Genomic DNA, 17,484 nt, shown 5'->3' with positions numbered 1-17,484 from the left:
GTGGTCAGTTACTATTTGACAAAGTAGGCAAGAACATACAATGGAGAAAAAGAGAATCTATTGAATATATCATTGTTGAGAAAATTGGACAGATTCATGCAAAAAATGAAACTAGACACCATCTTATACTACACAAAAGAATAAATTCAAAATGGATTAAACACTTAAGTGTTAGACTTCAAACCATAAAATCCTAGAATAAAACATAGGCAGTAAAATCTCAGACATTTCTCATAGCAGTATTTTTTTCTGATATATCACTGTGGGCAAGGGAAACAAAAGATAAAATAAACAAATGGGGCCACATCAAACTAAAAACATTTTGCACAGAAAAGGAAACTAGCAACAAAATTTAAAGACAACCCTCTGAATGTGAGAACACCTTCACCAGTGATACATCTGATAAGTGGTTAATATTCAAAATATATAAAAACCTTATAAAACCCAACATGAAAAGAAACAAACAATCCAATTAGAAAATGGGTAAAGGACCTGAATAGACAGTTCTCCAAAGAGGAGAAATAGATGGCCATAAACATGAAAAGTTGCTCAGTGTTACTAATCATCAAAGAAATGCAAATTAAAACCAAATTAATGAAAATTAATTGCAAATTAATGAGATATCACCTCACACCTGTCAGAATGGCTATCATCAATAAATCAACAAACAATGTGTTGGCGAGGATGTGGAGAAAAGGGAACCCTTGCATACTTTTGGTGAGAACGCAGATTGGTGCAGCCATGTGGAAAGTAGTATTGAGTTAACTTGGAAAATTAAAACTAGAACTGCCTTATGACTCAGCAATCCCACTTCTAGGAGTTCATATGAAGAAACCCGAAAACTGATTTGCAAGTACAATATATATGCACCCTTATGTTCATTGTAGTGCTACTTAGGATAGCTACAATTTGGGAACATCCCAGTTGCTCATCAGTATATGAGTGGATAAAAAAGCCATGGTACATTTACACAATGGAATACTACTTGGCTGTAAAAAAACAAAAACAACATTAATGAACCTGGAGAGTATTATGCTAAGTAAAATAAGTTAGTCAAAGAAAGACAAGTACCACTTGATTTCACTTATGTGGAATCTTATGACCAAACTAAATAGAAACAGACTCACAGATACAGGGAACATTCTGACAACTGTCAGAGGGGAGGGGGGCAGGGTGAAAAATAAGAAGGGATTAGGAAAAAACTCATGGACGCAGACAGCAGGACATAACAAGAGGGAGATGGAGGTGCGGGGTAGAAGAGGGTATCAGGAGACAAACTGTGATAGAAGGATATTCCGGTTTCTCTTCAGATTGTATAAATCTTTCACCTTTTACAAATGGTGATGGAAGGAGACTTGATTTGGGGTGTTGAACATATAATACAATATGCAGATGATGAATTACAGAATCATACCCCTGAAACCTATATAATTTTATTCTGCATGTCACCCCAATAGATTCAATTTAAAAGCTACATTTAAACAATAAAACTTAATTCATGTTCTCTTTTTCCTCTTATTCTTATGGGCATGAAACCCAATTTCGGGGTTAGTAGGTAGCATTATGGCTTCAGGATGGTTGTCTGGTCAGTGATTTGTATCTGACCATGCCGACCCCTTCTGAAATGTGTATCTACTGGCTCTCAGACATGGGTCTACCTGCTGGCATCTTCTGAGAATTCTGATTCCCATCAGGTTCTCAGATATATGTTCCACAAAATTTTATGAAGCAATGTCTTTTCTTCGCAATCTGAAGGGTCCTTGGGATTTAGTACTCCCAACCAGCCTCAACACCTCTCCCACGCCACTCCGTGAACTGTGTTGGGCCCTTTCTGCATAGGTATTCCTCTCCAGTTTATCACATGAAGTGGTAAGGTTGATGATGGCTCTGGAACCTTGCCACCTTTCCCAAGTCCCAGTTGGGAAAGGAGGCACTTTATCTCTCTGATGTTTTTGTATACAATAGTTCATTTCATTTTCTAAGCCTGGTCCTGAGTAGACAGGGTACCTCAGTGGCCCATGCCAACTCCTTTTCTCAACCAACTCCCCTTGTTCCCCAGATCAGGAAAGGTTTTTTGTTTATTTTCATTTTTGATTTCCTATTCCAATGTAAAATATGACCACAGGCTTAGTAAATATTCTTGTAACCTTATCATTAATGTAAGAAACTTTGCCTTTAGGGGAAGGAAAGAAATTGAGTAAGGGAACCTGCTGGGAAGAGGAAGTCTAAAGTAGAGACCTGCCTAGGGCCAGGGAAAGCCTTAGAACAGGAAATACTTATGCAATGAGGAGAGAAGACTGAAATTTCTAGATGTGGAAGAGGGAACTTCGCTTGTTGTATGTAATTGTCTAAGGCTGCCTGTGCCCATACTTAGATTTGACACATATTCTTTTGTTTTGTTTTTTTTAATATTTGTTTTTTATTTTATTTTAATTGTTCAATTAAATTACAATCAAGTACAATTTTCTATCTTTTACTTCCATTTCCACCCTTCCTCCAGTTTTCATCCATGTATCCTTTATACTTGTTCCTATAAACCCTTCCCCTTTTCCCCTGAAATTCCCCTGAAATTTTCTCCCCTCTCCTCTCTGGTCACTGTCAGCCTGTTCTCTATTTAAGTGTCTTTGGTTATATTTTGCTTGTTTGTTTGTTTTGTTGTTTAGGTTCCTGTTAAAGGAGAGATCATATAGAATTTGTCTTTCACTGCCTGCCTTATTTCACTTAGCATAATGCTTCCAGGTCCATCCATGCTGTGGCAAAGGGTAGGAGCTCCTTCTTTCTTTCTGCTGCATAGAATTCCATTGTATAAATGTATCATAGTTTTTTGATCCATTAATTGACTGATGGGCACCTAGGTTGCTTCCAGCACCTAGCTATTGTAAATTGTGCTGCTATGAACACTGAGGTGCATAGGTTCTTTTGGATTGGTGTTTCAGGGTTCTTAGGATATAATCCTACCAGTAGAATTGCTGGATCAAAAGGCAGAACCATTTTTAGCTTTCTTAGAAAATTCCATATTGTTTTCTAGAGTGGTTGTACCAGTCTGCAATCCCACCAGCAGTGCACTAGGGTCCCTTTTTCTCCACAACCTCTCCAACATTTGTTTGTTGCTTTGTTTATGATGGTCATTCTGACTGGTGTGAAGTGGTATCTCATTGTGGTTTTAATTTGCATCTCTCTGATAGCAAATGATATTGAGCATCTTTTCATGTGTATCTGGATCCTCTGTATGTCCTTGGAGAAGTGTCTGTTCAAGTCCTTTACCCATTTTTTAATTGGGTTGCTTGTCTTCTTAGAGTGGAGCTGTTTAAGTTCTTTACATATTTTGGAGATTAAACCCTTGTCTGATGTATCATTGGCAAATATGTTTTCCCATACAGTTGGTTTTCCGTTTATTTTAATACTGTTTTCTTTAGCTGTGCAGAAGCTTTTTATTTTGATGAGATCCCGTTTGTTTATTCTTTTCTTTATGTCCCTTGTTCTAGGGGACATGTCAGTAAAAATGTTGCTGCATGAAATATCTGAGATTTTCCTGCCTATGTTCTCCTCTAGGACTTTAATAGTATTACAGCTTATATTTAAATCTTTTATCCACTTTGAATTTATTTTTGTATATGGTGTAAGTTGGTGCTCGAGTTTCATTTTTTTGCATGTAGCTGTCCTGATCTCCCAACAACATTTGTTCAAGAGGCTACTGTTACTCCATTTTATGTTGCTGCCCCCTTTGTCGAATATTAATTGACTGTAGAGACTTGGGTTTATTTCTGGGCTCTCTGTTCTGCTCCATTGGTCCATGTGCCTGTTTTTATGCCAGTACCAGGCTGTTCTGATTACAGTGGCCTTGTAATACAGTTTGATATCAGGTATTGTGATCCCTCCTACTTTGCTCTTCTTTCTCAAAATTGCAGCAGCTATTTGGGGCCCTTTATGGTTCCATATAAATTTTTTGAACTGTTTGTTCTATGTCTGTGAAATATGCCATTGGTACTTTAATAGGTATTGCATTGAATGTGTAAATTGCTTTGGGTAGTATGGACATTTTGATGATTTGATTCTTCCAATCCATGAACAACACAGTGTGTGTTTCCATTTGTTTGTGTCTTCCTTGATTTCCTTCTTCAGTGTTGTGTAGTTTTCTACATACAGGTCCTTTACCTCCTTGGTTAGGTTTATTCCTAGATATTTTATTTGTCTTTTTGCTATTTCAAATGGGATTTTTTTCTTGATTTCTGCTTCTGCTGTTTCATTGTTAGTATACAAAAATGCCTTTGATTTCTGGATACTGATTTTGTATCCTGCTGTTTTGCCAAATTCATTTATTAGGTCAAGAAGTTTTTTGGTGGAGTCTATAGGATTTTCTATGTACACTATCATGTCATCTGCAAACAATAACGGTTTTGTTCCCTCCTTTCTGATTTGGATGCCTTTTATTTCCTTTTCTTGTCTGATTTCTGTGGTGAAAGCTTCCAATACTATATTCAACAGAAGTGGTGAAAGTGGACAACCTTCCCTTGTTCCTGATCTTAGCAGGAAAGCTCTAAGATTTTGCCCATTGAGTATGATGTTGGCTGTAGGTCTCTCATATATGGCCTTTATTATGTTGAGGAATGTTCCCTCTATTCCCACTTTGCTGAGTGTTTTTATCATAAATGGGTGCTGTACCTTATCAAATGATTTTTCTGCATCTATTGATATGATCATGTAATTTTTGTCTTTGCTTTTGTTTATGTGATGTATCACATTTAGTGACTTGCGAATATTGAACCATTCTTGCATCCCTGGGATGAATCCCACTTGGTCATGGTGTATGATCTTTTTAATGTATTGCTGGATGCAGTTTTCCAATAGTTTGTTGAGGATTTTAGCATCTATGTTCATCAGCAATATTGGCCTGAAGTTTTCTTTCTTTGTTGTGTCTTTATCTGGTTTGGGGATTAGGATGATGTTGGCCTCATGAAAAGAGTTTGGGAGTCTTCCATCATTCTGGAATTTTTGGAATAGTCTATGAAGGATAGGAGTTAGCTCTTCCTTAAATGCTTTATAGAATTCTCCTGTGAAACCATCAGGACCCGGACTTTTGTCTGCCAGGAGTTTTGTGATTACTGCTTCAATTTCATCTGCTGTTATTGGTCTGTTCAGGCTTTCTGATACTTCTTTATTGAGTTTTGGGAGATTATATTTTTCTAGAAATGTGTCCATTTCACCTAGGTTTTCAAATTTCTTGGCACACAGTTCTTCATAGTAATTTCTTACAATCTTTTGTATTTCTGTGGTGTCAGTTGTAATCTCTCCTCTTTCATTTCTGGTTGTGTTTATTTGGGTCCTCTGTCTTTTTTTCTTGATGAGTCTGCTTAAAGTCTTGTCGATTTTGTTTATCTTTTCAAAGAACCAGCTCCTGGATTCATTGATCCTTAGAATTGTGCTTTTAGTCTCTATGTCATTTAATTCTGCTCTGATCTTGGTTATTTCCTTCCTTCTACTTTCTCTGGGCTGTCTTTGTTGTTGTTCCTTGAGTTCTTGTAGGCATAGGGTCATGTTGTTTGTTTGAAATGTTTTTATTGTTTTTAGGTAGGCCTGTATCACTATGAACTTCCCTCTCAGGACTGCCTTCACTGTGTACCATAAGTTTGGGTTGTTGTGAGTTCATTTTCATTTTTTCCAGAAACTTCTTGATTTCTTCCCTAATTTCATTCTTGACCCATTCATTGTTTAATAGCATGCTATTCAATCTTCATAATTTTGAGTGTTTGGGGTTTTTTCCCTTGGGGTTGATTTCTAGTTTCAGTCCTTTGGGATTGGAGAAAATGGTTTGTATGATTTCAGTGTTCTTGAATTTGTTGAGGCTTGTTTTGTGTCCTAACATGTGGTCAGTCTTTGAAAATATTCCATGTGCATTTGAAAAAAATGTGTATTTAGCTTCTTTGGGATGAAGGGCTCTCTATATATTAGTTAAGTCCATTTCATCTAGGGCATTGTTCAATGCCACAATATCTTTGTTGATATTTTGTTTGGAAGATGTGTCCATTTTTGACAGTGGGGTGTTAAAATTCCCTACTATAATAGTGTTGCTGTCATTATCCTTCTTGAAGTCCTCTAAGATTTTCTTTATGTATTTGGTGCTCCTATGTTGGGTACATACATATTTACAATGTTTATGTCTTCTTGGTGGATTCTTCCCTTGAGCATTATGTAGTGATCTTCTGGGTCTCTCTTTATGGCCCTTTTTGGGAAGTCTGTTTTGGAAGTCTGATATCAGTATTGCTACCACAGCTTTTTTTTCCCTATCCATTTGCTTGGAAAATTTGTTTCCACCCCTTCACTTTCAGTCTGTGTAGGTCTTTTATCCTGAGGTGGGTCTGTTGTAGGCAGCATATGTGTGGTTCATGCTTTCTTATCCTTTCAGCTATTCTATATCTTTTGATTGGAACATTTAAGCCACTTACATTTAAGGTTATTATTGATAGGTACTTATTCATTGCCATTTTTGTACCTTGTGTTCCTCTCTGTCTCTCTCTTTTTCCTTCCTTTCCTTAAAGCAGTCCCTTTAGCATCTCCTGCAGAGCTGGTTTGGTGGAGGTGTATTCTTTTAGCCTTCTTTTGTCTTGGAAGCTCCTTATTTGGCCTTCTGTCTCGATTGAGAGCCTTTCTGGGTAAAGTAGCCTTGGTTGCAGGCCTCTGGTTCTCATTATTTGGAATATTTCTTGCCATTCTCTTTTGTCTTGGAGCATTTCCATTGAGAAGTCAGCTGCTAACCTTATCAGGGCTCCCTTGTATGTTACTTCCTGTTTCTCCCTTGCTGTTTTTAAGATTTTCTCTTTGTCTTGGATTTTTACCATTTTAATTATGATGTGTCTTGAAGTGGGCCTCTTTGGGTTCCTCTTGATTGGGACTCTCTGTGTTTCCTGGATTTGTGTGACTCTTTCTCTCATCAAATTAGGGAAGTTTTCCATCATTATTTTTTCAAATAGGTTTTCTATTCCTTGTTCTTCTTCTTCTCCTTCTGGTATCCCTATTATATGGATATTATTATGTTTCATATTGTCTTGCATTTCTCTTAATCCCTCTTCATTCTTTCTGAGCCTCTTTTCCTTTTCTTGCTCTTTCTGGGTGTTTTTTTCTACTTTGTCCTGTAGCTCGCTGATCCGATCTTCTGCTTCATCGATCCTGCTTTTGATTCCCTCTACTGTGTTCTTCAGTTCAAAAATTGTATTCTTCATTTCCTCTTGGCTCTTGTTGATAGTTTCTATTTCCTTTTTCATGTGGATATAGTTTGCAGTGAGTTCATTGTAGTTTCCCTGTAGTTTCTGGTAATTCGTTTTGAGCTCTTTGAGCTTCCTGGTAATCATTGCTTTGAACTCAGTATCTGATAGTTGAATTGCCTCTATTTCATTTAGCATTCCTTCCAAGGCTTCCTCCTTTGCTTTCATTTGGGGATTGTTTCTCTGTCTTCCCATTGTTTGTGAGACTCTTCTTGTTAGCCTTAGCTTCTTAAATTGATCTGTTCTGGCTCCCTGGGTTTATGGTGTGAATTTCTGTGGTAGAATACCTGTGAGATTCAGTGGTGCAGTCTCCTTGATCTCCCGAGCTCACTGGCCTTGGCTGTCATTTATGTTGGCTCTGTGTTTGTCTTTGGGTTTTGATTGTTGTTAGGTCTTTCTTTGGTGGGTCCTTCCCACCAGCTGGTTAACTGAGGGTCACTCTGTCCACCACCTTTTGTATTTTGTTGTGCTCATGAGGGCAGGTTATGTTGAAGGTGGTTCCCCTGTGTGTACAAGGTTTTGAGGATTCTGTCTTGTTCTTATTCTGTTGTTTGTACTGTTTATTTTCTCCACTATTTAGTTGTATTTCCAGATAGGTGCTGGATTGAGGTTTGTGTAGTTTCCATTCCCTCCTTCACTTTCTTCTGTTGTTATCTGTTGGTGGTTCCTTTGTTGTTGGGTTTCCTCTTCTAGTGGGCATCCTCGTGTTCACTGCTTCCACCTACTCTTTTTTTGTGATCAGTTGGAGTGGGGACGCAAAATGGTTTAAGACAGCAAGAGAGTATTCTATGATATTTACAGTAGCAGCTGGTAGAGAAGAGATAGGAGATCCTTGGCTATGTATAGTGTTAACAGTGATCTTCCACCCAACTAGCCAATTTTTAGAAAGGATGGAAAGAAGATAAGACTCTTGTTGGGGAGGGAAATATTGTGAGTTGCATCTAGAAAACAGTGAGGTTGTGAGAGGTCAGATTCTGAGGTAAGGTGAGAGATAGTAAATAGGTGTAGTGTGTGAGAGAATAGAGTTAACCAAAACAGTAATGGAGTTCAGGAAACCATGAAGTGGGCTAAGATCTGGCAGAGGTGTTGTTATGTATCCACAACTGTATGACACAGCTGTTATTTACAATAATATTAGAGCAACAATCATGTGACAGAATTTATGTTATCTAGATAACAGAATAGGGAGTATAGGACCTTGAGTAGTGTGCTGATGGAACACAAGTGAAGTGAAGGACAGTAAATTAGCAATACACTATGAATGAGATAACAGGGGAAACCTGTCACATGATACAATATAACCAGCTAAGCAAAGTAGACTATACAGAGAGAAGAGGAATACAAAAATACTTTTAAAATATAAGATGTAAGAATAATGAAAATAATAATAATAATACAAATATGCAATAACTTGCAGGTTCTCTGTAACAACAAAGTGAAATTTGTCTCACTGTCTCAGCTGTTGTGATGCCCCTTCTTTGGGTCCAACTCTGGTCTTTTCACAGTTCCAGGGTTTGTGTGTGTGTGTGTGTGTGTGTGTGTGTGTGTGTGCGTGCATGTGCGCGCCTCACTTGTAGGTATTTAAAAAAAAAGGCAGAAGAAAGAAGGAAGAAGAGATAAAATTGGAAAGACAGGAAGAAGGAATAAAATGAGAAAGAAGGAAAGAGAGGAAAAAGGAATTGAAAGAAAAAAATAATAAAAATTAAAAAATATATATTTAAAAAATAAAATAAAAATAGAGCAAAATAAAAAAGCCTCTTGGTTTCAAAGTGGCCAAACCAGCTTTTATGGTCTTGCTGGCTGCAGCAGGCTGAGGGGCAATTGGTATGGCTTTTCTTCCTTTCCAATCTGCACTCAGGCAGCCTCAAGAGCATTCCCCCCGAAGCTATCCTGACACCTCTCCCCTGCACCTTGAGTGTGGGATCCAGGCCTTTCCCTGGGGTTACCACTGTGGGCTGGGGTGTGGGTGTGTGCACATTCGACCAGGCTGCCTCGGTCCCTTGGGTGCACACCCTTCCCAGTGCTATGGGTGTGCGCAGGGTCTTCCACACAACCTTCCGCGCAACGTCAGGATCGCTGCCCAGTGGGGAAGCCAAAGCAATTGCTGCAGGAGTATTCCCCAAATGGTGTCTGTCTTTTTACTTTTTCTTTTTGAGAAATTCCTCCTACTCAAGCCTGCCGCTCCATACAATGTCCTGGCCTCTCTCACAGCCCAATTCTCCAGCCAGATGGGTAACTATCGGGGTCAGGGCCCATCACTGTGTGACTCTCAACTCTGCCCATGTCCACAGACTCCAGGGGTGCTTGCAGCCCCTGTGTGTTTGCTACTTAGTCCTTATTCACCTCTCTGCGACTTTAAGCAACCAGGTTTTTCCCGGTGCTGCTCAGGCCTTCTTTGGATGAGGAGGGAGCAGTTGCCCTGGCTATCTCCCAAGGACTCTATGGCAGACCCAGCACATCCCTGGGACCTAATTGTCCTGAAGCACTCTCCTTACCATCTGGTTTTTCAGTTCCATTACAATTTTTGGTCTCTTATTTTCATATATGCTGAGGTACTGTTGGCTATTTGCTCTTTTACTCTGTAGATCGGCTAGGATTTTCTCCTGTGTGTAGGGAGAAGTGGAATCTACTCCCTCCTACCCCAACACCATCTTCCTCCCATCCTTGATGCATATTCTTCTAATGACTTTAAAAAACAATGTGTCACTTCCTTTCTGCATCTCCAGTACCCAGTGTCCTATACAGTCATCCTTATCCTACATATAAACACCTCACAGTGGGATTTGAAGATTAGGTTTACCAGGATTCTCACATTAAATCCTAAGGAATGCTCTGGGACAAATTCATGCGGAAGAGGTCCCAGATTACCTTTTCCATCCTATAGATTGCCAAACTGACCTCTATTTCTTTGTTCCCTCTCAAAATAATTTAAGACATACTATACATAAAAACAAGAGAAGCAGGCAGTGGTGCTAGGGAGCTAAGATTTAATAAGGAGTATAGGCTGGGCTCTAGACTGAGTCTTCACATGCATTGTCCCATTTAATCTTCACAAATTTTAAATCATCTTGCATTTAAGGAAACAGCCAATTAGAGGTTGAACATCTTGCCCAAGGTCACACAGAAAGAAGAGTAGTAAAATTCAAGCCTAAATTGATTAACTATAACGTAGTCATTTCTTTTACCCCATGTTGCCATCTTAAGTAGACTTAAGTTAAAACCTCTAATCACAATCTTAGATGAAATAATATTAAGAGAAAGAGGAAGAAGAGGAGAGTGAGGAGAGTGGGGAGGGAAGGGCAGGAGAGGAACCTGGGCTGTTGCAGGTCAAAAGCAGTGATAGCACATGTTTCACAAAGTTCTTTGCTAAGGAAACAAACCCATCTAGACCCACAGTTTCTACTAACCTAATTAGATAGGATACCTAGACTATTATGACAATTTTATAAATGTGTTTTCTGGTATCATTTTTTTAAAATTCAAGCAAGGGCAGTGGAATTTGAAAAACATGCACATTTTCATAGCAGTAGAGAGGAATGGCCTGCCATGTGAGGATTCTAGATTACCTACAAACATATAGAATCTCTGCTTTATAGACCTCTGAAACACTGTCAGCTTCAGAGCTACTTGGGCATTCCAAACCTCCCACAGGATTTGGAACTCAATTTCTGCTCCCTGTTGAATTATTTGGAAACTACTAAAGGGACTCATTGGGCCTCTCAGGTACCCTTTGAATTTTTGTAGCCTGAATGGATTTACAGAATAACTGTAAATTATTGCAGATATGAGACCAGTGTTTCTTGACACACTTTGTATATGTGAAGGCTTTCCTTTGTTTTGTAACTATAGCAACAATTTCCAGCACCCATTGTTTTTGCACAGCTCAGTCTTACCACCTCATGCACTGCTTAATTACTGTTCTACAAGAACTGATTTGTCTTTAATTGATTTACACAGTGTCAACCTGCTCTTCTCTAGAGAGGTCCTAGACTTATACCTTTGTGGTGACAGAATTTGAATTCTATCAGGCCTGCCTCTATTCTTGATTCTGCTTTCCATTACTGGAGACCAAGAGGAAAGGGCTTTGCTAAGGTCATGGTGCGAGTCCTACACTGTGTAATAGAAAAGGGTTAGGGATTTGGGGCAAATGGACATCAGTTTGATACATACTGCCATTTATAGTTGTGAAATCTTGGGCACATCATTTATATTATCTGACCTTCAATTTTCTCATCTATAAAATTGACATAATTCTTATGGAACATGGTTATAAAAATGAAATAATATGAGGGAAAGCTTTTTTAAAATTGTAAAGATCTATATGAATGTTGTTATTATCAGGTGCACAGGTAAGTGAGCACTGTGCAGGAGCATCTGCATGCTGATGAGGGTGATCAAGAGGATATGTTGAGACAAAATCATGTCTGTTTCTATGATATTCTTTCACCTGGGCAGTGTTCCCCATCATGAGCCTATATGCTATACCCTCTCAAAAATGAGTAACGTAGAGCTCCTTGGGGCTGTGTAGGTTTCTAAGAAAGAGGGATGAAAAATACAAGCAGCTTTGAAAAGAGAGTGAGTAACTTTTCTTGGGTTTGTGTTTGGGGTGGGGTGAGAGTGGGCAAAGGGAGGCAAAGAGGGAGAGAAATGCGTTGGGAGGAGGCCTAACTCTCTTTCAGCATCCTTCCTACCAGGGAGGGAGCTTATTCTGTAACATAGTCTTAGGTTCTCTATGATTGAGAGCAATTACCAGATTCCTCTTGGTTATACATGCATATAATTTAAGATTTAGCTGTCCAAAACTGTGAACATTTATATTAAAGCCTAGATATACACTTGGAGCTTCCTCGCAAAAGTTTTATTTTCTCTCATGTATTTGTATGTTCTTAATTAAAGGTTGTCCAAACCAAATTGTTACTTTTTAACAGTTCAATTATGAGGCAAATTTATTTGCACATACTTAATGGACTATTTTTATTTTGTTTTTCGGTGCCACAATAGGTTTTTTTTTGTGTGTGTGGGATTCTTTTTTTGAGAGGGGTTTTTCTTTTTTACTTTTTTTTTTAACAGAAACAAGTTGTGGTTTAATTTTTTGGCTCTTTGAATAACAAAGTTCTTCTACCTATTCTTTATTTCTTAAATTTTTTTCAAATACAGTTGATATTCAACATTATATTACTTTTAGGTGTACAGCATAGTGGTTAGACGTTTATGTTACTTAGAAAGTGATCTCGCCAATAAATCTTACACCCACTTGACACCATGTATAGTTATTAAAATATCATTGACTATATTTTTTAATCTGTGCATTACTTCCCCATGACTATTCTGTAACTGCAATTTGTACTTAATCCCTTCACCTTTCTCACCCAGGCTCACATCTGGCAACCATCAGTTTGTTCTCTTTATCTGTAAGTTTGCTTCTGTCTTGCTTGTTCATTTATTTTGTTTTCGAGATTCCACATAGAAGTGAAATCATATGCACTTGTCTTTTTCTGTCCAACCTATTTCACTTATCACAATATCCTCTAGGTCCATCTTTGTTGTTGCAAATGGTAAGAGTAATATTCTACTGCATATTATGTACCACTTCTTCTTTATCCATTTATCTTTTAATTGGAGCCTTTAATCCATTTAAAGTAATCATTGATAGGTATGTAGTTGCCATTTTATTAATTGTTTTCTGATTGTTTATGTAGTTCTCCATTTTTTAAATTCTCTTGCTCTATGTTGACTTTCTGTAGTATTATGTTTAGATTCCTGTCTCTTCATTTATTGTATATCTCTCTTAGATTTTTAGTTTGTGGTTACCATATGCTTCATATATACTGAGCTATGTTTATAGCAGTCTATTTTAAGTTGAGGGTCACTTAAGTATGAACACATTCTACAATTACTACCATTTTTACTTGCCCCCCCACATTTATGTCAATGTCATTATTTTTTACTTTATGTGTGTGTATCCCTTAATTTACTGTTGTAATTATATTGATCTCCTTACTTTTGCCTTTTTAGCTTTGTAATAGCTTTAGTGTTGGTTAATTTACTCACTGCATTTGTAATGATTTGTCAGTGGGAATTTTTTTGTGATATTTCCTTATTCATATTTTTTATTTTTTCCTTCTTTATCTTAAAAGAAGACCCTTTAACATTTCTTGTAATACTGGTTTGGTGGTAATAGACTCCTTTAGCTTTTTCTTGTCTGGCAAGCTCTTTATCTCTCCTTCAACTTTAAAATATAGCCTTTCTGGGTAGAGCAATCTTCATTGTAAGGCCTTGCTTTTCATCACTTTGAATATTCTGTACAAATCCCTTCTGGCCTACAAGGTTTCTGTTGAAAAATTAGCTGACAGTCTTATGGGAGCTCTCTTGCCAGTAACTGCTTTTCTCACACTACTCGTAAAATTTAGGTCTTTAACCTTTAGCATCTTAGTTATGATGTGTCTTGGTGTAGGCCTCTTTGGGTCCATCTTTTTTGAGCTTCCTGAAATTATATCTCTATTTCTATGCCAGGTTAGGGAAGTATGCAGTTATTATTTCTCCAAGTAGGTTTTCAATCCCTTGCTCTCTTCTCTTTTTGGTACTCCCATGATGCAAATGTTGTTACATTTGATGTTGTCCCAGAGGTCCCTTAAACTGTCCTTATTTTTGTTATTCTATGTTCTTTTAGCTGTTCCATTTCAGTGTTTTCTGCTACCTTGTCTATCAAATCACCTATTCAATCCTCTGCTTCATCTCATCTGCTATTGGTTCCATATAACATATTCTTTATTTTAGTTACTGTATTGTTCATTTCTGACTGATCCCTTTTAATTGTTTCTATCTCCTTTTTTATGTTTTCTATTTCTTTGTTGAAGTTCTCACTGATATCATCTATGCTACCCCAAGTTCACTGAGCATCATTAAAACCAGTGTTTTGAACTCTGAGTCTGGTAAATTGCTTGCTTCCACTTTGTTTAATTCCTTTTTTCTGGAATTTTGTTCTCTTCTTTCATTGGGGCATATTTCTTTGTTTCCGCATTTTGGCCGCCTCCCCGTGTTTGTTTCTATGTATTAAATAGATCTTCTACTTCTCCAAGTTTTAACAGAGTGGCCTTATGTAGTAAGTGTCTTGTGGGTCCCAATGGTACAGTGTCCCTGTACACTTGGGCTGGCTGTTCCAGGGGTGTCCCTTGTGTGGATTGTGCGAGCTCTCCTATTGATTGCTGTTGGCATGTCTGTTGGTTGGATTGACCCTCATGGTAACTGACTGTGAGAACTGTCTGTGACTACAGAGGCTAAGCTCTTGTGCAGGGGCTGACCCCACACAAGATTTGCTTTAGTGGGGCTCTCTGGTGCCTGCTGAGTTGAGTGGGTCATTTGTGGTTCTAAGTGGGTGGTTCTGTAGTGTGGTTGAAGCCACCTGCCAGATGTGTTTGTTCTGGGGCTACTTGGGAGAGGTTCTAGTGCAAGCCAAGGTCACCCATTGCCCATGTCTGGCCCAGATCTGCCTGATAGGAGCTACAGAGTGATCTTTGGTTGGTAGCTGCTTATGCCAGGCTTGGAGGCATCTGGGAGGTTTTTATGCTGTGAACCAAGGCTGGCTGCTAGTAGTACCAGGCTTAGGCTTCTTAGTAACATGTACAGGGCAAGCCTAGGCCAGCCACTACTTATCTGGGGTGTACAGATCTTTGAGAGATTTTAGGAAAGCCTTCAATGTGGGCCCAGATAGGCAGCTTGTGTAGACTGGCCTCAGAAAGTTGTTCTGGCCAGGCAAGGTCTCAGAGAATCACCAGAGTGGGACAAGAGCTATCTTAGCTTAGCTAATGGAGACTCGAACTGGGCACCAACCTTGCAGGCTGACTGTGTGGGGGCGGGACTCAACAAAAGAACAATGGCACCTGCAGGCACTTTAGTCCTTCCAGCTCTTAGCCAGAAGCCAGACAATTCAGTTCCTTCCCATATGTCCCTGCCATCCCTTTGCTGGAGCTTAATGCAAGTATTTGTGAGTGAGTCTGTGTGGGGACCCTTTAAAAGGATGCCTGGGTTTCCAGAAGCCCTCTGCCTCACCCAGACAGGATCCCTACTGATTTTCATAGCCAGTTGTTGTGGGACTCTTCTTCCTGGCACTGGCAGTCTGAGCTGGAGAGTCTTATCTGGGGCTGGAACCTCTCACTCCTCTGGGGGACCTCGGCAGTGAGATATCCCTCCCTGTTCTTAACCACTGCACATGGGTGTGGGACCATCCCCTTCCATGTCTCCGCCCCTCCTATACATCTCATATATCTCTATATAAGCTTCTTAATATCTTTATAGAAGTTTTGTTCAGCTTTTTTCAGGTGGTTCTTTGTTTTTTAATTTAGTTGTAATTTTGAAGTCATCATGGGAGGAGATGAGCACAGCATTTACCTTCTTTATCTTCTTGACCAGAAGTTTCTACTCCCATTTTTTAAAAATATGACCTGAAATCTGTATCTTTACCTTTAAAAAAATGTTTCAAGTCTAATCTTGTCTTTATATAGTAATAATGGCTACTACATAATAGGACATAGGATAAAAGATGTAGACAGGAATAAGTGCATAATTGTATATGTTGTATTTAGAATTGCCAAGTTTGTAGTATTTGATGATGATTTTGTTGTGGTTCAATTAAGTGAATCTGAGGAAACCATAGGCTGCATGTTGAATTGCCTGCCCTATATGGTAAGCCTCTCATATCACGGACCAGAGGCCTTTCAGAAAAGGCCTTTAATGTAGATTGCTAACATTATTTCTGAAAGAGAATATACTTATAGTCACAGACATACAGTGACAGGATTGAGAGGAACTTGTCACACAAATTTAAATACACCACAATTTTCGTAACTCTGTTTTGACATATCTATGGTTTTTTTAAATAAATATAGGGAACTGAAAGAAGAAATTTGGTGTCCTATACTTTTCCCTTCCCCCAAGGGGTCTGGATCTGTTACATAGCAACAGTCATGTAACTAATCTATAGCAATGGGCAGCTGAGGAAAGGAGCACATGGTCATGTTTCCAGGGCAATTCGAAGAGCTGTCGTAAGAAAGAAAGTTCGGATTCTGTGTAGGAAAGAAATACCATGTTTGACTTTACATTATACCCTGTTTTTCTACAATGAGCAAAACTTGTGTTGTTCAGTGACAAGTAATATTGAAAGACAGAGTGGTTTCCTGCTACATCTTTCTTGGAGCAAGACTTGCCATTTTACCTTCAAAAGGTTACATCATTTGTGTATCCTCTCCCATGCACAGGCGCATGGGTGTTTGGTTTTTGTACACGCTCCTTGTAACTGTCAAGAAAAAGATTTCCTTAAGAGTTCAAAATCAAACCAAAATGATGATCCCTTCTTTAGATTTAGAGAAGAGGAAGTAATGGTGTGTTTTACAAAACAAGGCATACCCTGCAATGTTCATTGCTTAATATTTCTTTGTGAAGCTTCCTACTTTGGCTTCATCTTTTAACTCCGAGATGAAATTTGAATAATAGAGGAGTTCAATGATCTTCTGCAATAGGACTAAATCTTTACTTACCTTTCTTTCTCTTTCACAGGCCTTTTGACGCAGATAAAATAAGTTATCACACAAATTTAAATACAGATAAAATATGCAGATAAAATAAGTTATCTGCGTCAAATATCTGCGTCAAAGCTTAATGCATGTCCTCTTCTTTATAGAAAGCCTCATAAAACCATGTCTTCTCTTCTTTGGACCCCTACAGCATAGATGGTACTGCCTTTGCTGGGGCCCTCATCATCTAATCTTTCAATAAGGGCGGCTTCACTGCAGAACTTGCTATGGGAATGGTGCCTACTGGAAGTGTGCAGTACACGGCAACACTACTTCTATGGCCCAGGCTTTTATAGCACCTATTTCAGTTATATATTTACACATATTTTTGCCATTCTTTGATTAATTTCTGCTTTGCCCACCAGTCTTTGAGTGCCTTTGAGGTCAGGGACCTTGTCTGTTTTGCTCACCACTGAATCTATCTACTACCCTACAGCACAATGGCTGGCACATAGCTTCTAGATCACAGGTGGCAAACACAAGGCCCACAGGCCAAACACAGCCCTCCACTCTGTTTTATTTGGCCTGGCACCTTGTTTCTACCCAGCAGCAGCGCTGAGCTCTAGCTTAACTATTCAGGAGTTGTTACATTTCTACAGTCCTAAAATTACATCCAGCCCTTTGAAGGCAACCTTGAGGCTGATGTGGCCCCTGGT

This window comes from Phyllostomus hastatus, unplaced genomic scaffold, assembly GCF_019186645.2.
Source record: "Phyllostomus hastatus isolate PE091 unplaced genomic scaffold, TTU_PhHast_1.1 phas_scaffold_78, whole genome shotgun sequence".
NCBI lineage: Eukaryota > Metazoa > Chordata > Mammalia > Chiroptera > Phyllostomidae > Phyllostomus > Phyllostomus hastatus.
This window is presented reverse-complemented; position numbering follows the sequence as displayed.